The sequence below is a fragment of the Cygnus olor genome, chromosome 18 (assembly GCF_009769625.2).
Source record: "Cygnus olor isolate bCygOlo1 chromosome 18, bCygOlo1.pri.v2, whole genome shotgun sequence".
In the NCBI taxonomy this organism is placed as follows: domain Eukaryota; kingdom Metazoa; phylum Chordata; class Aves; order Anseriformes; family Anatidae; genus Cygnus; species Cygnus olor.
In genome coordinates this window covers 8,703,380-8,726,137 of record NC_049186.1, presented here as the reverse complement: position 1 = coordinate 8,726,137, position 22,758 = coordinate 8,703,380, and the positions used below count along the sequence as shown (strand labels likewise).

General features: G+C 42.1%; 1 long non-coding RNA gene across 12 annotated transcripts in view; it reads left to right on the top strand.

The window, feature by feature from the left end:
- Positions 1 to 22,758, top strand: part of LOC121057117 — a 147,031-nt gene that overhangs the window by 2,696 nt on the left and 121,577 nt on the right. The gene's annotated exons all lie outside the window — the stretch shown is intronic.

Below are 22,758 nucleotides of genomic sequence, written 5' to 3'. Positions count from 1 at the left end.
TTTACCAATTGGCTACTGAGGCATAGAGAAGGATATTACTTTCTTGATGACGCATGGAGTGAGGATAACAGTTCATTTTCCACATCATTCATCCCAGCACAGTAGTGTCCTTCCTCTCAAACTTCGAGTGAAACAAACCTTACCTTTAAACCTTTTTTTTTTTTTTCCACTAATAGAAAGTTAAACGGAGAAAGAGGATGAAAAGTGTGTTTAAGAGTATTTGTATGAACTGCAGTTTACTCTGTAGAGAGAGACTCCTGAGCTGTTCTGTTCTGCATCAGTTCTTAGTAGAGAAACAGCTAACTTGGTTGGAGGGAATATGTAGATGTATGTGCTCAGGTAGTTCCTGTGTCACATCCACAGGGGGGCTTTGTGAAAGCAGTCTGAGTGAGCGCACCAATCCTTCTGGAAAATCACAGGATTAGGCCAATCTCCTTAAGGACGTGCCACTGCCCCTTCTGGTGTGTGCATGGCTGAAGAAACAAGGATACTTCTCTTCGGTTTGCATGTACACTATCTGTGGTTTTAAACCTTTGGGCACCTTGTCAAATAACTGCTGTTGACATAAACCATTGCTGCGCATCAGCGGCACGGAGAACAGGAGAGATCATTTCACTGTTAGTTCTTTGTGTCATGTCAAGCAAAGTAGAAATTGCTCATCCCGAAGAGAAGGAGATGGCAGAAGGAAGCTCACTTTAATGAGTGGTTGTTGTTTGGAATTGAGCATTAACAAAAATGTCTTTCATCTTGTTCCAAGGTGTCATTTGGAGTGCCTGGTACACAGTATGCCCTTGAGTTGCGTAACACTATATACCAACTCATTAATGGTTTATTTTTCGGAGCTATGCTCCTTCACTTGTAACACCTTTGGTGTGAGCTGCCAGAAGTGTGAGGACTGATTTTTTTGAAGGCTCACAAACTGAGCCCTTAAGCACACAGCTGGGGTGGTGTGTGTAAGTCTTGGCTTGTCCTGCCAGCCTGGCAGTGTCACCAGGCATACTCGTCAAAGTATTAAATGTTCTTGGTGGCTCTTTACTACTTTGGTGACAGCGAGTCAGCTTTATTTCCAGTTGAACGAGAAGAGCTTTGCCAAGCTAGCTTGGTTTAAGTCTGATCCAGAAAAGTGCTGACCCCAGGGCTCCGCTGAGGGGACCGATGGTGCAGTTCCCCCTGTGCCACTGAGTTGCTCTGAGCACTTCAAAAATCTCTCTCCATGATGCTTTCCCTCGATTGATTTTGCGTTTCAGCTGTAAGTTTTATTTGTAGCAGAGGCTGTTGTAGCATTGTAGACCCTGGATACAGGCGATGCGTTTGGGGAACCTGCACTGTAAATAGCTTCCCATTGGGCATCAATGCGAGCTACATTTGGCCAAGAATCAGGCTTGGTGCTAGTTCTTGTTTTCTCCGTGTTACTAGTTTTTCACGAGATGCAAAGCATTATAACCGTCATTTTATGGGACTGGCTAGAAGCCTTTGCTTTTCATATTAAATTACGTGGCTCATAACTTTTCAAGCTAAAGCATAAATTCAGCATCAGACTGAAGATGACTGCTTTTTTCCCATTGTAACTTTTTCAGGACAGTATGTGCAAAAAGAAAAATAAATCATTTTAGAGACACTCTGAAGAATAATCATGTGAGATTTTAAGGTTATATTGACTTCTGAGAATGCAATTTCTGGGTTAAGAATAAGGATCTTTGAAGTAGGAGTTTTCTGTAAGAGTGATTCATGAAGCTTTTTAGAGATGTGTATCACTGTATTAAGTGCGAGTTTTCAATGCATACTCTACCTCTGATCTATGTGGCTCCACATCCTGAGTAAGCATTTGTCTCCAAATCCCTGACAACTCTACCAAATTAATATATGTGCAGACCTAGTGAATATTGAATAAAAATAAAAAGCACTGTTGTAGTTTACAAACTGTGATCCTAGCCTGTTGCTTCTTGTGCTGCAGCCTACCTCTGGGCAACAAAAGCCCCTGATCTTTTTATCAGACAGAAATGGCTGCACGTTGAAATTTTCTTAGAAAAATACCAGCAGCTAATTTAAGAGGAGGTGGGAACTGGAGGAGTGTAAATGTTGGAAAGATAACATTGGTTCTCCAGGAAACACAGAAGGGTCACCTGGAGGAAGGGAAAAAAACTTTAGGAAAAAGTGCTTTGTCTATAAGAGCCTTCGATTACTTCAGAGTCTGACAAGATGTTGTCTTGTCTAATGTGGACAGTGCATTTCTAGCACCTTAATGGAGTTGTTGGAAATCCCATTTGGAATGAAAATTCCCATAATTTGGGGCAAACCACAATATTTCACACCTGCAGTGTTTGCTCTCTATTACCCCTCTGGGGGTGTTCTGTTGAATACAGAACCCAGTCATAATTTGTTTCTAATTATCAACAGATTCTGTGAAGTTCAGCTGTTCTCATGTGACTGTGGCCTATCACTAAAGCAACATTTTTTTCACTGAATTAATGAAATTGAGAATGCATATAAGAGAAAAATGAGTGCTCTGAGTCCCAAGGCAAAAAAAAAATCTGGAAAGCTAGGAATGCCAGGCTAGAAAACATGTCTTACGTGCCTTATTGCCACCTGGTGATGACACCAAGTTCACAGCAGTGAGACTGACTCCTCTGAGTTATTCTGTGTCATGTCCTTTTCTGTTTCCTTCAGTGAGTGTCCTCCGTGTGTGCAGCATTGTTGGCTGCTCCATGGTTGGTGCTCAGAGCAGATTCCTACTAAGACACACAGTACCCCTCTGTGTGGAGCTTACTTCTGTTCTTTTTATCTTTACCTCATGTATATAACTTCATGTGTGTGGGTGCTGTTTGGTTTGGTTTTGTTTTTAAATGAGGCCAGCCTGTCTCAGTAAATTAACCTACATCTAGTAACTGGACCACTGTGAGAATGTGGACTGCAAAGTGTACCAGTGGTATGACTGCAAAAGGGTTAAATCTGTCTTGTATGCCTTATAAACTTTTAACTTTGTATCTGTTTGTTGTGTGGTCTTCAGCCTTGGTTTACTAGTTCCTCTCCGCACCATAAAGGCGGGCATGTTACAAATGAAACAAATACTCTGTTCACAAACATGCACGTTGGACTCTGCTGAAAAATGACTTTCTTGCCAGAGCATGAGAACTAGGGTTATTCCGAAATCAAATGATTAAAGCCTTACTTCAGCAGATGTGGCTTGAATCATTGGCCACAAATCTCTCCCTAATGCAAACAGCTAATGTGTCCTTTTCGGGAACACAAAGAAAGGGCAAGAGAGAGAAACAGATCAAAATTTTCTTTGAGCGCTGGCTTCAACATCTTGGGAGGTCTCCGAGGAAAAAGGACTGGGTTGACAAATAGATGTGAGAAGTGCTGAGAGCACCACGTCGTGCTGTTGGGGAATGTGTGGGTGTTTTCTTCATACCTTTGGAGCTGGGCTGCTGCCCCGTAGTAACACCAGCTGCTCCTGTTAGCCGAGGTGAAGCCATTGCTGGTCAGAACCTAACAGTGAGATCTCATCAGCCCGAGGTAAAGATCACTTTGCGCATTTATGCCTGATCCCTCACTGGCATTAGGCTGGCACTAGTCTTACTGTGCCAATTGTGCCCCCAGTGTAAGCTGTTACAGCGCAATGTCTTATGCTAATATTACTTCACAAGTCTGGCTTTGGTTTCAACTGATAGGAAAACAATTTTTCTTCTCTAAACTACTTGTTCTGAGATTTATTTATTTATTTATTTTTAATAAGGTCTCCAAAAATATATATATGTATTTGATAGCAGTAGATGTATAATCCTACTACTAAAACAAACCAATAAGAAAAGAAAGGCACTGTCCCAGGACACAGCTCCAGTGGGCATAAATTGTCTGAAGTCACTGTGGTACCGTCACATTTTAGCTACAAAATCTGCTCTTTTGCAAGTTACAGTCCAAGTACGTGCCCTAACACCTCTGCAAGCAATACCTGGATACTCTTTGTTGTTGAAAACTATCACAGTACTCCCTGGGAACTGCAGGAACCCTTTCCTTGTCTATTCAAAAATTTCTGGGGGAGCAGCTAATTGTAGTTTGTGTGATGGCCGTGGAGCCCTGGGATGAATTCTGCAGTCAGATACAAACACAGCACAGCTATTAGCACGTTTGTCATACTCTGATCATTAGGGAACTGTAGAGAGAACCAGGGCAGAGGGAAAACCTGATATCTTCCTGAAGTTTGTTTTCTGTCGTTTTGGAGAATACTCAGACCACAGCAGAGATCAACCAAAAATATTTCTCGTATTAGGACAGAGCAGTCTATTTTCCTCTCTTCTAACACAGCCCTCAGTCTGTTGCTCGTGGCCCTCTCCTTATCTTGTACATTCTCATGTTTCAAACCCAAACAAGTGTGACGATTTACCTGGTGCTTTCAGTTCCACAACATGCCCCTCCTGAATGTTGGTGCAAATCAATCATTTTCTAAAATACTTTAATTTTTTGTCAGCTTCCTGTGTTTTACATCTGTTTTCAGCTTTAGGAAAGAGATAAATCACAGACGTTTGTAGGTAATCTGGCTAGGAGGTGCTGTGTGATTGAGGAAGGCAGCCCCTGGCAAAACCAGGGCTGGGGAAGGTGGCCAGGGACACTTCTTAATGCAGTACGGAGAAGAAAAGCAAATTCCTTGGTACTAGGTGGTGGCAGGACCACCGAAGTGACACTGAAGCAATTAGCTAGAACTCAGTAATGCTGGGGGAAGATCTCAACTCACTGGGGTATGCCTGTTACATATTGATCAATTCTCTGTGCTTTCTTCTCGACTCCCATTCTAATCTTTCCTCCATTTCTATTTTTATCTATGTTACAGGACTTGCAACTTATTTGTTCAGATAAATATCATCACTTTCATCCCTGTGTTGCCTGATATGGGGCAATGTGGAGCCTAATATTACTTTAATCCATCAACAGCTGTAGTCTCGGACACAGTGGCTCACTTTTTGACTGTGAAAATCTGTCTATTTTCTGCCCAGTCTGTCCATTTTCTTGTTTTAAAATGAAAAAACACAAAGGACATTGGTAAATATGTGCTGCTGCACCAGGGGGGTCTGCGCTGCCGTGGTGCTCTGACAAGCTCAATGGAAAGCTGTTTGGTATTGAGCACTGCTTTTCGACATTTGCCCTAATAAAATAGGGTATTCAGGGCTCTCTGTAACTTGCAGCGTGATTTGATTCTGAATTCCAAGGACAGACAGACTGCATTTCCCCAGCAGTATAGCAGGATATTAATGTAAATTTAAATTTAATGTATTCACAGGTTCCTTTACTTGGCTAATGACGGAAAGTGACTTTTATATTTTATATAAACAGGTATCTGGCCTTTAGAATTTTCAGCTCTTAAAGTTTCTTGTGAAATTGCATTTTTCTGAATCTGCATGAAAAATGGTAAAGGAACAGCAGACAGATCGGCTGGCACTGGCAAATTATTTTTTCTTTTAAATGACATTCTTGAGCCTACGTCTGCAAGGGTGTGAATCTTTTTTCAATCATATTGGTCTGACAGCAACTTCATCAGAGTTAGGTCTTAATCTTTGTTTTCAGCAGGTGAAAACTCGCTCTTTGCTTTGATTAAGGAAATGCTGCCATTTTCTCTTTGACATGCACTTATTGCTGTGTCAAGAAGGATGGAAAACCACTGATATCTCTGCCCTGCATTAAGGCCTGTTCTTATCCTCTGCAGTTACGATTCACCTTTCAAAAGCTAGAAACTTGTGGAGGCTGTGGTGCTTCCATTGGTTCTCTTCCAGAAGTTTGCCTCATGTTTGAGCACGCTCCTTACTCAGCTGCCAGGGCATGTTTGTAGAGCCGCTGACCTCTAAGAAAAGGGTTAAGAGTTTACAAATTTCATTTCACAGCCTTACCTTGTCCTCGTTTGCAGTGAGGCCGGTATTACCATCTGGCTGGTAATCTTAGCCACAGCCAGCCGAGAGAATGCAATTCTCAAACGTAAATACAGCCAGGGAGGGATGTTAACCTAACCTCTGTTTTCATTCTCTGTTTTCGACCCATTGTTTCAGTACCTCAGGAGATGCTTTGGAGAGAGATTTTCAGGAATACCTGGGATGGCCAATTAGCTGACATTCCTTCTCCCAGACTGAGCCCTTCGTGTATTACAAATAGGTACTCTCCATCTTGAGAGATAAAGTATTTATTTCCAATGACTTGTCAGCTTTAAAGAGCTCATGTTGCAAGTTATCCCTCTGTTTAGGCTAAACTTCAGCTCCTTCTACCTATTTGAAAATAAATTTGTAGCTACAACTGTGTATTGATGACCCTCACATCCTGTTGTAAGCTGCTGTGAAACTCCCTTTCATAGGAGGCTGCAATTCAACCTTTTTCAGGTCCTGCATGGTTTTATAAAATGCTTTGGGTTGGTGCAGCTGTGTAAACTAGGATTTTTGCCTGTGCATCTTAACAGAGTTTCTTTATTTATTGCTAATTCTGGGCACATAACATAAATATACTGTTGTTTTTAGTGAGATGTGGGCTCTGTGGATTTCAGATTGACATACAGGTTTCTCTCCTGGCCCCTCAAGGTCCTGTAGTTTTGTAAACAACTCAATTTCAGTCTGAACTTCTCTGTAAAATGAAAATAAACCAGTTTAGCACCTGGTTTTGTTTATGATGTTTGTTGAAATTCCCAGGAGATTGTACATAACTGGTCAGAAATACACTATCAGGTGGTCCAGTCTTGTCCATTAAGTTCAATTTTTTCTCCTTTGGGGTTGTGGGGGGAAGGAGAAGCTGATGAGAGGGAGATTTACTGCAGCTCGCAGGGAGGAGATTTACTTCTCTTCCATGATAGCTCACATTTTCCTCTGTGCTCTTCCAATCCTGTGTTCAAAGTTCTTCTATTTTGAACTAATCAAGATGTGGTATCTAGAGCAAAACTTGCCCATCTTGTAAGATGCCAAATGCTTTCAGATTCATTGATCTCAGTGGAACATGAGGGAGCTCAGCCATTAGCACCAGCATTTCAGTTCTTCAATGTTTTCAGGCTTTAAAATGGGCTATTAATCTTGGCTCTGGCAAAGCATCCAAGGACGTCAGCAGTGTGTGATATGTCCCATAAAGTGCAACTTCTAGGAATACTTTTTTTCTTTTGGTAGAGCATGTCAAGGCTCAAGTTCTGTTTGCACTGAGTCTAAGGATGTCTTAGAATGTGTATTTAGAGCACATTGCAGGAGAAGGTTTTGTCAGCATACAGGCACTGTCTGGGCTAGCATTACCTTGGATCAAAATACAGCTGGATCCTCAGATTGATAGTTCAGTGGCTTTATAGAATACTTATTTTGAAATAAGCAAAGGAGATTTTGCTATAAATTTTCAGTCTTTATAGCTTATACCATAATTTCATCTGTTTTAACATGTGTTTATGTTGATTGCATGTTTAAAAACTTGCAACCCTTGTCAGGCGATCCTGAAAAAAAAAAAGTGTCAGTACAGTTAAGTGCAGAAATGGCAGGGATCCAGTGTCCTTCATTCGTTGGTGTCTAGCAAACCTAAACAACAATGGAGCTTTTGGATCCTGGGCAACAAGTGACCCTATAATAACAAAGGCATGTGACATAAAATGTGCACAGGGAAGTTGTTTCTCAAAAATGTAGATTGCACTTAAAAATTTCTGTAGGATTTCAACAATGTGATAACACTGAGGATTGTGTTGTTAGTGCCCTGCACATTCCCAGTCCATGTGAAGCAAATTTGGCTGTTCTTGTGATGTGCTGCTTTTTAAGAGACAGTTGCTCTGCAATTACTTACCTTCAGGCTTGTGCCAAGGATTAACCCATGGGTTATGGCCAAAGGCTCCTGGTCTGTTGCCCATTAAAGTCAGCAGAGACTTGCATCAACTTCAGCAGCTCCTGGATGAGAACTGAGAATCAGGATCTGAATGCAGCTCTGAGTGCTGCCTTGGGTTTTCTGTGACCTCCAGGAATATCACTTTCCTTTTGCTCTGCTTCACTTTGGGCAAAGCTGTTACTCTCTCTGTGCCTCGTCAAGAAAAGGAGGCTTAAAAAATCATTAGGATTTCAAAGGCACTCATTCTAGTGAGGGGGGCCGTAGAAGCAGAGCGGTAAATCCTGCTCCATTGGAGCTGTCCAAATATTATTGCTTGTATTGAAAGAAAGCTCTTAAATGAAGGCTGGTGTTCAGAAGCCAGTAGAACTGGAGTCATCACATCATCACTGATCTGCTGCTGGAAACAGGGAGCTTGTCAGTTGACTTACTAGGCTTTCCCTCAAACACAAGTGATGAACTTAAAGCTTTTAATTTAACTATTTGTGACTCTAGAAGATCAGACTCCCTGTTTTATGGATATTCCTATCCCTCTTTTTAAATGATGCTGCATTTCGTTCAAGGTAGATTTGGAGTACATAACTCTGAAAAGCATTTTCTTGGACTTAAAAATAGATTTTGCAGCCCAGTCCCTCTAAAAGCCCTCATTTACCAGTCATCCTGTCACAGTGAAAATGCAGTTTTATCTTTCCTGCACATATATTAGGATGCTACAGTAGGAACATTGAGAGATTGAAAAGACCACCTACTCCAGAAAAACGCATTTCTCTATAGTTTGCCTTCTAGGCTAAATGAAATGCTACTTGAAATCCAGCCCTCCTTTGTTGGAGGGAGCTATTACTCTAAACTCTTGTTGGAATGAGGCCTGGCGTTAGGAGTAAGGGAATACAGAAAAGTATTGGCAGCTGAAGAAGATCTATCAGCAGATCATGGTCCTCTATTTAAAAAGAAAATGTAAAGGTGCAAAGTATATAGAGATTCAGCTAAATCAGTTTTTCTCTGGAGACATCTGGATCACTCTGGTCCGAAAGCAGAGGTTTTTGAGTTAACACTGAGCCCATGAAGTAGAGTCAAGCACAGAACTCATCTAGATAGGTACAGCTCTGCTTGAAGCGTAGGCATGCCAGCTGCATAAATTTTATCTAGGTGCTGCAAAATGTCTGGTACTTCCGTGTAATATTGGCATCTTACTGCCAGTCTAATTTGTAAAGGGGTGCAGGAAAAACAAGACGGTGCTGAAATTTGCAGCGATACAAAGTCTTCAGCACCTTGAGCTCCACAGCCAGCTCAGTCATATGATTTATTTTTTTTATTGACTTTATTAGTATCAGGCTTATACCTGGAGTGTCACAGAAATGTAGGCTGTGTTGGAAATCTTCTGATTTGGGAGCAATTAAAGCTTTAATTGACCTGATTTAGAGCCTGTAAAAGACATGCAGATTTTTTTCATCAGCTCCTGTTGGTCTTTGATTTGGGCCCTTCCCTGGTTATGTATTTTTCAAGGTAATATTTGTTCTACTTGAAGATCTTTCACATTTTCACGTATTCACATTTATTGTTGCTTTTAAGCTGTGAATTCAAAGCAGAAATTAATAGAAAAATACAGCTGGCTGATGTGAATTTGTTATTGCAAAATATTTGTATCTTTTCAGTTCACAGCCATACAGTCTCCACAGAATGAAAGCAAAGTAGAAAGCTTCAGGCTTTTCTGGCAAATTTTGAAATAATTCTAGGCATGGTTTGGCATTTCAGCCTTGGCACAGCTGCATTTCTCACAGGCTCAGTTCCCATTCGTTAAGCCTCTTACACATTTTTGGATTTTACTACTTCAGAAATAAATACTTCTAAAACAAATGTTAAATGCTCCAATCTTGTTCTGCTCCTATTGAATTGGACCTACCTGTAAGACAACATCCTGGAAAAGAGTTGTTTAGAGCAGCGTCAGTTCAGCACGCTTGTTAAATAGGGAGAAGGGAAAAGAACAACTTCTAGGTTTTATTCCCTTTTGAAGTCAATAGAAAAATCTGTAGCTTTAGATGGGAAAGGAATGGGGTCTGACAGGGGACTGGTGGTGGATGGTTGATTTCTGTGCCTCCTGTCTGTGTTGGGTAGCACTGGTGGGTATGTATGGTGCTCCCCCAGCATAAGTTAGCACAAGAGCGAGCCCAGATGAGCAGGTATGAAAACTGTCTTGGACAGGGAGTGCCTTAATTCTTCTGGGCTTTCCCCTTTGCAGATGTACCACACTCCTGGATTGTCATGAGAACTGAAATTGTTTTTGCTTTTCTTTTTCCCTTTGCAATCCTCCAGAATAGGTTCTATTGTTCTGCCTTGTGGCAGGGCTCTGAATATCTTATGATTCTCGCTGGGCAAACATTCATGCATGTCTTCGGAGGGGCAGGTGGTGCTGGGGAAGAGTGCTCTCAGGCTAGTTACTGAGCAGCATTACTCCACAAAATAAGCTCATTGTATGTACGATACAGTCTGTAGGCAGGTATTTCAGTTCCTGCAAAGGTACAGAATCCAAGGTTCCCAACCCACCCTTCGGTTACTTGATTGCCACTGAACCAGCTAGGCGTATTAATGGAAATATGCTGGCACTCCTTTTGAGCTTGTGCAATGCCAGATCATCATAGAAAGCTACTTAAAGTCTGAATTCTTAAAAATGAACAAACAAAACCAAAAAAAAAAAACAACAACCACAGCTAATTGGGACAAAAATTAGGTAAATACTTGGTCAAATGGATACGTAAAGACCAGTGTCTCAGCTATGCTTGTACACACAGGATAGGCAGCGGTGTGGAGTGCTGCATTTAGCCAGATGTTTGACCTGTGGCGTGTGCATGGAAACATTTGAGCATGTAAGTAAGTTGCTATTTTGCACTGGGACCATTTAAGCTTGAAATTTCCAAAGACAAATTGAAGAGTACTTCTTTTTAAGTTGCAGCGCAGTAATGGGAGTTAGGATTTATAAGTCCTGCCAAATGCAATAAACTTGTGTTATAGCCTTTTAAAATTGTTATATTGAACGCCGCTTATAAAGAGCCATCCTCCTTCTATTGTTTCATAATTTATTCAGTGTTTTCTTAACTGGCACATCAGCAGAACAGTAAAAGTGCCACTGAGTAAACTTTGTTTAATGGTGACCAATTTTTGTCTATGTTACAATAATGTCTGTGGGAAGAAACAATTACCTTGTGATTTGCTGTCAAAGCAGTAAGAGCATTTTCTTTCCAGTTCATTTAGAAGGAACATCACTTTCAAGCCTTCTCTTGCTCTCTTTCTGGAGTAGTTTCCTCTCCTGTGCTCTTGGATTTTTTGCTATGCACATGAAAAAGTTCTGGTTCAGTCCTGAAGCCAGGATTCCTAAGCAGAGCCTCTGTTGTCCTCTACCCAGTGTTGATCTTCAACAATGCGTTATCAGCACAGCTTGCCCTAGGTTATGAACAGTCCAAAATCTTCCCTTCAGGCTCCATGAGAAAGGTTGAGGCATAATCAGAGTAGTTGGCTCCATATATCACATTACTCTTCTTGGATGCCAGAATTCAGTTAGAAAAAAACATATTTGGAATTCATAAATTGTTCTGCCCTCCTCGCCAGCATGCTGGCCATTAACCACTGCAGGGATTGAACAGCTACCATTATGTAGGCAGCATCATGTTTTATAACAAATTGCTTCCTTATAGCCCACCTGCTGCTTTCAGTAATTTGAAAGCACAGTAAGTTGGGTCACAAAAGTTGTATTTTGGAAGATGATGGGGGTTTAAATAAAAGGTTTCAAATTACCAGGCCTCAAATAGCTACCTAGAGAGGCAGTGTCTAGCATCTGGACTGTTACTGAATTACTGTAAGTCTCTTAATCAGCAAGGGAGTCCCTAAACTGAATGGCTGGTGGGAGTGAAACCTGACACTGAAAGGACAGCAATGTAAGAAAGCTTTGTGAGCAGCTCCCAGAGGAGAAGGATGAATAAGTACATCTTTAGGGAAAGAAAACCAAAGTTGCCTTTTAGGATAGAAAAACACATTCCCTGCAATGTGTTTCCTCTTGTTTTTGTTTATTTGGTGTGTTTGTTTTCCTCATGTGGTTTTTGAATGCCTTCAGACCAGATCTTTTGGTGCTATAAATTGATGTAGCTCCTTTGGCTTCAATAAGGTTATGTTGATTTACTCCAGCTGAGGATCTGTTGTGTGAGTCTATTCTCATCCTGCTGGAGTTAGCAAGTTCAAGCCCACATTTTGAGTACTTCATGCATGCACAAGAAATTAATCATAGCAATGATGTGTGCAAAGTATGTGTGAACACTTTTCCACAGGCACTTCTCAAAATCCCTGCCTCTGCTATCTCCATCTAATGTCCCTGTCTCTTCTCTCAGTTGTGCTGGTTTTACCCTGGTGTTAATCAACCGACTTCAAAAAGTTCGCTCCTGGTTAACACCTGTCTGTAAACGCAGTGTTAAGTCATGTCTGTACCGTTAAATCTTCTGTCTCCGCATAAAGCAGCATATCCCCAAGGCTCCCAGTTTTGGAATTACTATCATCCTCTTTTAATGTAGTAGTGAGTGATGAACTGTATAGCTCCCATCCAACACCTACTGAAGGACAGCGTTTCCCAGTGACTTCTGTGGATATTGGCTCAAGCTCAGCTTCCTTCAGGAGCGGTGTACCGCTGCCTTTTGCTAACATCATCTGTCTCTGCGTGCTCTCCTGTCCGTTGGCTCTGAGGGGAATCGGGTCTGCGTAACTATTAGTGCTTCTTTTTTATGATGTCCTGGAGCATCATACTGACAGGGCAGGGAATTCTATCCAGCAGTCAATACACGAGGAAATGATGCCACCCCTCTTCCCCTGAATTTAGCAGGGATCATCTGAGCAGCCCCGGGGACCCGAGGAGAACTTGGCCAGTCTGTGTGTCAGCGCTAGGATTATCGGGTAGGACTCAGAGCGCTGCACCTCAGTGTCAGTGCAGACTGGTGCCTAATTCCCTCCTCCCTTGCCTACTGTTTTTTTAATTCCTGACATTAGTAGATCTCAACTGCTTTTCCAGACCTGTGGCCGAGGCATGATGTGTGCAATTTTCCATTCATTCCCACTGAGCACAGTGTGGGAGGTTTATCTATGGCGTTCAGCACTACAGCACTTTCCTAGCTAGGGTTTCTGCATTTCAGAATTCTTCTGAATTGCAGAATTCTTCTGCATTTCTGAAAACAGGTTCATGGTACACCTCATATCGAGGGCAAAGGAGGGCTGCTTTCCATTTTCTTACTCACCACAGATCCTTGTAGGCTCATGGGCTGAGCCTCTGCATTATTTTTTATCAGGAATATGACATTGTCACACTACAAATATTTTGTTTTATATATATATATATATATATATTTATTTATTAAAAACTCAAGTGTGCTTTGAGCATGCAGGATAAAAAATCTAGACAATCAGCACCACATATTCGCAATCAGCATTTCCCCAAAACCAAAGGTCACAAATTGTCTTAGAAGACAGCTTGAAGAATCATAGAATTGTGGAATCATTAAGGTTGCACAAGACCTCCGAGACCATCTCCGAATTATGTCCCTAAGCACCACGGGAGGATGCAGATCTCAGTCATGAGCACAACAGGGAAGGGAGCAGTGAGATAACCATTAAGGAGGGTGTCGAAGAAAGGCAAAGAGTTCCAGTGGGAACTGGTCCTCAGAGGTAATATAGGAGTGAAGCAGGGGTTTTCCTCTACACATCCTTGCATGACATAGGAGTGAGACCTTCAGGAAGTCTGGAGTTCATTCCTGTGCTGGACTTGACTTCTGTTTTCTCTGTAGCAAAGCTTGGGTGGTGTTACCTCCCCTCATTTTGCAAACCTGGCTCCACAAGGTTCTAACTCCTGGGCAGTGTCCTTTGACTTTTGAACAGAAGAGAAATCTGTGTGCAGATAAAATGCATGGGGAACCTTATGGCCTGGCAGGTGGAGAGTCCCGAAGAGTAAAATTGGAGCTGCCAAAGAAATGTTTGGCTTCCTTGAAATGCTGCACAGTGGGGCATTTGTTTCAGTACTGATACCTGAGGTATTTTAAACTGACATGGCTTAATTTAAACCTTCCTGCTGTATGCACATTTGCATGTTTGCACGGATTAGCAACCCACGCAGCTGCATGTTTGCACACACAACTACTTGGGCCAGCTGTTTCGGCCTCCACACTGCCAGCTATACTGATTTCTTTAATTCTTCTGTGGGCTCCTGAATAATGTGTGTCAAATGCAGAACTTGGTTCTGCTTTCTGAAAATAATGTCATCTAATGTAGCTGCCCTGTAAAGGACATTATTGCCTTTTGGCTAGAGGAAAATCAGCGTTCTGTGTTTGTGTGCTGGTCTGCATTGCCTGCCCCTTTCATTTTACTTTCCTGTCTGAGTTGGAACTGATGGACTTAATAATGTCAATAAACACATTAGCGTTTTTACTCCATATGGAGTAAAAAGCTTAAAATCATTGTAAGTCAAAATAGATATGAGGTGTTATTTTTAAGTAGCAGAAGCAGAAGTGGTGGATGTATGGTTTGTAATCAGTCCTCTTCATTGCCATGAGTGATGGTTAGGAATAACGTGCTGAAATCACTGTGGTTACAGACAATTGCGTTTAGCCTACGTTCTTCTTTAAAATAGCAACATGCACACTTGGTGAAGAATTAAAACAGAAATCCTCCAGATACATTAGATCGTTATTTTGAAAATTTGTGTATGCAAGGACTGATCTTGCAATCTTTATGCAATCAAATCTCAGTTACTTCATTCCTAATATAGCAAAGATAAATTCCATTTTCTGTGCTGTTAGTCATTGTGTGCCATCTACGCTGGGGCTGTACTTGCCCCTTCTTTTTGCTAAAACTGAAATGATTATGCATAAGAACAGTAAGACTGTTGTATAAATAGTTTTTTCTTCCTCTCCAGTGTTAATACTCCTCCTGCCCATCTGATTGTCACCTCAGTCATCTGTTCTTGGAATTTCCTAATCCTGGCTATGGAACTACAACTGCCCTTTACAGAGCTGAATTTAATTATCCTCTTTCACAGGTCTTTCCTAAGTTGTGTTCATCCAGCTGTCTGACATCCATTAAAAAAAAAAAAAAAAAAAAAAAGGTTGCTTCCTCTAACCAAAGCTGTTTGTAACTGTGTAAGGGATAGTTGGTACTGAAGTCACAGATTATGTAAAAATGTTCTTGTGTCATAATGCCTAACGTATGTGAGCGGCTCTGCCCTCCTGTGGATGCAAAGAGAACTCAGCTGCATGCCCGGTCCCTGCACCGCTGAGACATCACAAATGGTTTCAGTCAAGAGTCTGTGTTTATGGGGCTGGGGAGCCTGAATCCTGGCCTTCCCCAGCATTAAATACTACTTCACAAGAGCATCGAGTCAGCCTTGTGGTTTGCTGGAACAGTTTCCTCTCTTGAATCTTGGTCCTATTTTCATTTCCTGCGTTTTCTGCTCCTTCCCCATCCCCTCTGAGGCAGGGACACCCAGCCTGTGCTTGCCCTCTGGAGAGCAGCCTCTCGGAGCCAGCCTGCTGCCTGATGGGACACCGAGCGCTCCCTGGAAGAGATGCTGCTGCAGCGTGTCTGTGCATCAGTGTTTAGGTGCGCTGAATTTGAAGTAATGTGTGTTAGTGTACCAAAGCATACTTGTTTCTGATCACAGCATATTAATGTGGTTTATTTTGAATTCTAATCAGCCGCTTAACCAAGTTAAACCGCTTTAAGCTGTCTCAGTCTGCCCTTGCTTTTCCCATGATTAGCAGTGCTTTCTCTTTCTTTCTTTACTTCTCTTCCAACCCTTCCAATTTTTTGGGAGATGCCAAGGAAAGTCTGAATAAATCTTTTGTTTCTCTGGGAGGAAAACCATGATTAGAACTAACGTTAGGTGATGTTCTAGGCCAGGTGAGCAATACCATCCAACTATGTTGGTGCTGCTGCTGGTGTCCAGCACGTGAAGAGGGGAGGGGAGGATTCATTGAGGAGGGATGTACAGTTTTTTCCATCATCCTGCCAAGCTTCCTCCAAAAGAGCCAAGATTGCTGACATGAGTAGAAGCTTGACCTGCAGGCAGCAGTGCCAAGTAATGCTGGCAATGTGTTTTACACAAGGGTGTGCTATCCTTGACATTTTTCCCGAGCTAGATCATTCCCACAAAAACAGCTCTCCCCTTGCAAACGTAGACTGCAGTAGAGAGCTTGGTCTGCAAGCTCTGATTTGATCAAACATGCCCAGCAGAAGACAAAATGGAATGGCAGCTTTGCAACTTTAAAACGTGTCTATTTCCTTTCAAACCATGTAAATCAGAAATGGTAGGCTCTTCTTGCTTAGAGGTACTGAGGTTGTACGCGATAAATTTTGCATGGCAGGAAGAACATGCTGTGTCAGTGTGTCACTGGATTTGATAATTCACAGATCAGACTCAACAAAAATATTTATTACCTGGATTTACTTGTCGTGAAATTGCCTTAAAATATGGGTGGAAAAAATACCAAGTAATGCAAAAAAAAAAAAAAAAAAAAAAGGAAAATGCATTATTGGATTAACAGAATAAAGAGTCTTTTGGAATTAGTTATTTTATGTCCTTTATTTATGTAGGTAGATTCAGTTTCTTTTACATTACTCTATCCATAAATCAGCGAACTATATACCTTAGCCCAGAAGGATGCTCTCGGGAATTTCTCCTATGGTAGTAGGAATGAGCAACTCAGAGAGAAGACTGTGAGGATTTGCAGTGTCCCTTTGATTATGCTGGTGGCTTGTAGGCTTGTATTAGAGTGCAGATTTTAACAGTGAATACATTTTTGAATTTGATAATATTTTGTAATTTTAAAAATGTGAATAAGAGATGCTACAATAGTTAGGATAGAAATGGAGGCAGTCATTGATGAGTAATTGAAAGTATTTTGGCAGAGTGGTGAGCTGGAGCTTTACTCCATGCTCATCCTGAAGGCCACTTTTATTCAACCAGTGCAGTAATGTGCTGGTGGAAGCTAATACTTGTCCTGACTCAGCATCCTGACCCATGTGGGGAATTAAATTTTTTTTTTCAGTTCAGTGCTCAAACAAACATGCAAAGGAATCTTTTGGTATTCAACTCCCTTCCTCCATGTTTTTCCCACAGAAACAAAGTGCTTCATTTTCAGCAATGTCCTTTTTTGTGTCTATGCCTAGAAAAATACTTAGCTGCACTTTTAAACATGTAATTTCTAACCAAAATTCTGAGCACTTTTCAGATTTCAGTTAACCCAAACCATTCAGGGTGTTTTGTTGTTGTTTCATTGGTTTTTTTTTTTGGAAGCCATCTGTCATGTGAAGGGAGCAAACTCTTTTTAACAGGGCAGTGGAGGGCATTTAAGCATACATGTCAGGAAAGATGAGTCCAAATAAAAGCCAGAGGTACGTTCTTCCACAACTGATAGGATTGCAGCTGAAGTGGGTGATTGGCACTCACTTCATCCTGGTCTGGCCTACGGCAGGTTACAAGAAACAAAACCCTGAAAATGTAATCCTCTCCTTCTTTGCCCTCTCCTTTCCTGCATGTTCCCTGAGTTATTTTCTGTGGTGGATTCTCTTGTTTGTAGCTTAGTGTAATCTGCAGAGTGCCATGCTGTATCAAACTCTCCTGTCCTCTTAATACTAATTCAACTGAATCACTAAGTCAATTTCAGGAGAAACTGCATGGGTATAGAATACCAATCTCATTTTCCTTCTTTCTTTTTTTTTTTAAACCTATTGTATCAGCATATAAAGTCCTACAGTATTGGTGGGATGGTTAATAAAGACTTACCATTTTTGAACGAGTGCACTAAATACAAGAACAATATGGGAAGGTGCTCGTTCATAAGGAACCAAATGGCTGTACAGGAAGGCTTGGTCCTCACCTGGCAGGAGCTCGCTGGATGCTGAAAACACAGAGGCCTGGCAGGAGGCCGGGATGACACTTAAAATGGACCCTGTTGAAGAGGACTTTTCTCTCCCAGTTATAGCAGTGCGGAGGCATGTAGTGTCAGATTTGCATTCATCTCTGCTCTGTCTCCTCGGGAAGCACCCAAACTCTCCAGCCCCTGTTTGTGGAACTGCATCTGCTGCATCCTGACGGGAAGCCTGGAGGGTGCCAGTGATTTTCTGTGGCATGGAAGAATGCTTTGAGGTATTCCAGAGTGAACCCACTGGAGGCTGTCAGATGCTTTTCTTGATCTGTGTGATACTGACGATGATGATTTATTTTCTTTTCAGTGATGTCTCTTATGGTAAATCTGCTGAATAAGTATGATCTTATTTCCCCTTCAACCTTTCCCTTTGTTCTGTTCAGTATGAGAACATAGAAGACTGATTGACTGCTAAAAGGCACAACTTGCCTCAAGCATTTTTCCTAGTGTATTTTTTTTCTGTCAAGTTATTTTCTTATTGTTATGGAGGCTTTTCCTGGTCATCTCCCTGGCTGAAGTATTTAACTCTATCAGGCATGCCAGGCTTTCAGCATTTTAACATCTACTATTTAAATTAATTTTAACATCTACTATTTAATTATCCTCTTACTCTCTCAGCTTTTCTCTCCCTTTTTCCACTGTTTTGTTTGCAACAGCAGTGAAAAGTTCCAGCAGAAATGCTGAGCCAAATTCCTTGCTGATATAAAACAGAGTTGGGGATTTCTTTAATGGCAAAGATCTGGATCGTTTGATCTTACCTGTCCATGTAGAAACTACAGTTTTTAAAAAGTGGATTGGAAAACGAGACCCAGAGATGTTGATGACTTGCTAAGGTCCCACACAAAGTTGGTTGCATGGCAAGGAATAAAGCTGATGCATGTTTGTCCTCCCCGTCTTCCTGTGAAGCTTACTAGATATTAACAGAACTTTGCAGTTTCCTCAGCAAAGAAAAGTCTCAAAGACTTCTGTAGGTAGAGAAGAGCCTCACAGGGTTGCAGCAGAGATTGTTTTCCCCTTTTTGCAGACTCAGGAAGTGAGGGACTTGATCTGACCTTCCTTGCTTTGGGTTTCATTCCGAAGCTCAGGTGGCTGATTGGTTGTGAGGCCAAAAGCAGGACCAGGGACTCGCTGGCATGGTGCAGAGCAGCAGCCTGCATGCTTGCCATGCATTTATCATTAGCCTTTTACTGCACGGCTGCAGAGGGACAGTGGTGTAGGTGAGCACTTCCCATGTGCAGAGTCCCAGCCCTGGAGATCCAGGATCTGGGTTCTGCAAGTGCCCTTCCTGGAGACGCTCATCGCAGGGAGCTGGGAGAGCAAATGCTGCTGACTGCCAGGACTTGTGTCCTCAAACTTGTATGGAGACTTGAGCACAAAGTGTTTGCACATCTCTGCATCCTTTCTGACTGAGTCTTGGGTTGGTTGGGTGCTCCTCCTTTGTGTCTGGTTCTGCTGCAGTCAGTCCCCATGTTGTTTTCCAGAAGGCACATCTAGTCCATAAATACAAATTATTTGCTTTTCCTGTTTGCTGTTTTTTGTCCCTCACACTTCTTCCATCTGAGTTCAGCCATTTACAAATTAGTATTCATTAGAAACTTGAGCAGCTCCATCCTGAGGAGAGGGGGGGGGGGAAAAAAAGCCTCTGGTGAGCCAAAACTTACTCATCCCATCCTGTTTTTCTGCCTTCTAAGAAAAATGTATATGGTCTAATCAGAATTCCCAAGTGACCCATAAGCTGGGTCTAGCTGTGGTAATCAGAGCCTCGTACTGGAGCCTGGCTGTCAGGGGTGGTTGTTAGAACAATTGTTGCAGCAGACATCTGTCTCAGCTGAACTCTGTACCTCTGGGAAGAAAGTGAGCGTTCATTTGTATACAGAACATGGGAACAGGAGAGGCTCCACAATTTAATGATAGTTACCATCTTTCTTTAACGAGCTATCGTGATATTTCATTAAAATAACATACGTGCTTTGAACTGTCACATTTCTGCACAAGGCGTTGCTTTAGTAGCTGGAGGCCAAGTCGCTGCATTGCACAGGATGCAGGACTTCTGCAACTCATTGGTCTGTGGCTGAGTGGCATGTGGGGATAATTTAGTGGGACAGAAAGATAATTTTTGCTTGTATAATTAGGGCTGTTTAAAATTTAAATATATAATAAAACTGTTTGTCCCCTCGTCTTTCAGAGAGAGATTTTCCTGATGCTTTTGGAAACAATTCATATTTCTAACTCTTCCACAAAGACTGTGCTTCTGGCGCTACAGAATTTTCAACAAATATCAAGCTCTTGAGTCAAACACGCAGAGGCCATCATGAGGTTGAAAAGCACACAAACAAACTATTGTTAAAATTTGCTGATGCTGCTGGCGTTGCCAAGGGGGCATCTTGTTGTTCTTTGCTCATATGATTTAAAGTAATGAGAAAACTCAGAATGTGACAAATTGGGAGGCAGATTGCGTGAAAGCACTGGGCCTTCCCTGATGCCACTGAGCTGAGCCCCGTGCAGACATGCACACAGTGGGCCTGTGGCCAGACGGGCAAATGTTCTTTCAATACTTGGTAGCAGCAGTAAGGGAACAGAGGGATGATACTGGAGGAGTGGGAGCGGGGAGATCAGTTTGCAAAAGCTGAGGACCTCAGCTATATTCATCATTTCAATATTAAGCAGTCCTAATCACATAAGCACAAATTATTTCTTTTTCTCAGTAAGTTATCATTATACTTAGCTCGCTCATATGACAATGATTGCAAAAATGCATTAAGCTGTGCAGCCGGATATTTTCTTTTTCCTTCTCCAAATGTATTGCACTGTTTAAATGAGGCTACATTTTTGTGAACAATGTGTGTATCAATATAAAATGAATCATTCGCATTCTTCTCAGGCCTTTATTTAACACCTTCTTTGCTCAGCTTCTAAAATACAAGAATATGTCTTAGCCAGTCTGTAGTGGAAGGGGTGCTAGGCAAAGAGCCCTCTGTACCCTGTCAACAAAACAATTTAAACATCTGTCTGAAGGCCTTCAGAACATCAGGAAATCAAGTGCATGAAACAGCACGCTTCCCTTTTGAAGACAAACTCTCTTCTCTGATAAAAACAGAAAGATGAAAAAGCTCCAGCAGAAACAACTTCCCTGGCTCTACTTCCAAGCCTAGAGGTGCACGAGCGTGCCTGCGCTCCCGCTGTGTGGGTGAACGACCTGTTACGAGTATTCCCGTGTTAATGCAGCAGCTGACGTGCACTGGAGGTGACTGAGAGGAGCTGCCACCGAAGGTTTGGGGGCTGGAAGGTGCTGGGTGCTGCCTGGGCGCTGCGTGGACCCTGCAGGGGTGGAGGTGGCAGTGCCTTGCTGCGAGGGGAGCGGCTGGAGCTGGGGGGCTGCCAGGGTTTTGAAGCAGAGGGGTTGGAGTCAGGCTTCTTCAGTGGCTGTATTTCTGTCTGTCTGAGCCATCCGTGCTGCGATGCATGTGTTGGTGTGGAAGTTTTTACTGGTGTTTTCAGTGTTTTTACTGGGGGGAAGTAGAGCATGGACTGGCATGGATTTGCTTCAGGGTCATTCACAGCTGGACTGTGGCACTTCCAGGAGCTGGGGCAGTTTTTAATCTGAGCCTTCAAACATCCGACTTCCCATGGACAGGGCTACTCTGTACATGCTGCCCATGGAGCTGAATTAATCTCCTGATGAATTAGTTGTCTTTGAATTTGTTTCGGGGCCTTTTGTGCACTTTCTTTAAATGTAGGGCATTTCAGGTCCTACTGAGATGTCTGTGTGGTTGAAAATATATTGACTCTGAAGATGCATGCATGGCTCACTTATCTTTGTGACTCCTTTTCCATGTTTTTGTTTTCAGTATTGTATTTTTCCAGTCCTACTGATTTCAGTCCCCTGTTCCTATCATAATACTCACGGTGTGTGTATTGGGCAGGGTGACCTGACTATTTCAAGCTTCAGTCTGGTTTACTTTTTTTTTTTGTCCTTTTAAACCATGTTACTGGAGATTGGTAGCCATGGTAACTCCCTTATCTGTGTTGAGAAATAAATACTAAAAATTGCTTTTTTTTTTTTTTAACCTATTTATATATATAAATGCAGAAGCAAATAAAACCTCCAGTATATGACTCACTTCATATTTTCAAGTCTCCACTACTTCTGTTAAATGTGGAACCAAATAATCTGAAAATATTAAAGCGAATTCTGCTGCTTTTCAAGGCATTCAACGTGTGCAGGAGGGCTCTGGCCATGCTCAGCCTGTGTTGGCTTTCAGACAGCGAGGAGGCGCGAGCAGCTCCCTGGGGACCTCGCTGGGCGTGAGCGCAGGAGGAGCTCCAGGAGGAGCCACATCTGGGGAGAAGGCTTGGGCTGAACTTTTCCATTTTTCATGTCTGTCAGTCAGGCTATCTGACAAAAGGGCCTGTGTTTTCCATACCTTTGAGTCAGCTCTTTGCTTTGGAGTAGGCTGAGAAATGCACCTGCTGTCAGTTAATTTGACAGAAACCCTTCCACGATGGAATTGTTGCGAGTCTAGAAATCTTTGCTTAATTACTGAACCTTGATAGCCTAAGACTAGTGCATAATTCAGTGATTCCTCATAAAGAAAATCAATGTTTTTATTTCAAGTCCCACATAGGAAAAACCCTGCAAATTGCTTCAAAAAAGCTTGCTTTACATTCATTATATGTGATGTAGGGCTGCAAAAATGCCTCCAGTTTTTACTGCCTGTGTGCCATTGACATTTAAAGACAATGTGCTATCAATTCCTCAGATTGCCACATACTCTGAAGGCCGTTGGGATCAGCAACAGGGAAAGTGACTCAGGCAGTTGCAAGGAATATCTCATCTAAGATCTTCAGTTATTTTCCAGTAACTGGATTCCAGTTCTTGCTAAACTTGTCTGCCTTTTGGAAATGCTGAGCCTTCTGCCAGGTCATTCAGGCTAATTCATTCTTCCTCTCTCCTCCTACCTACCTATGGTGATACAAGGTTTTGCTGGAAGAGTGG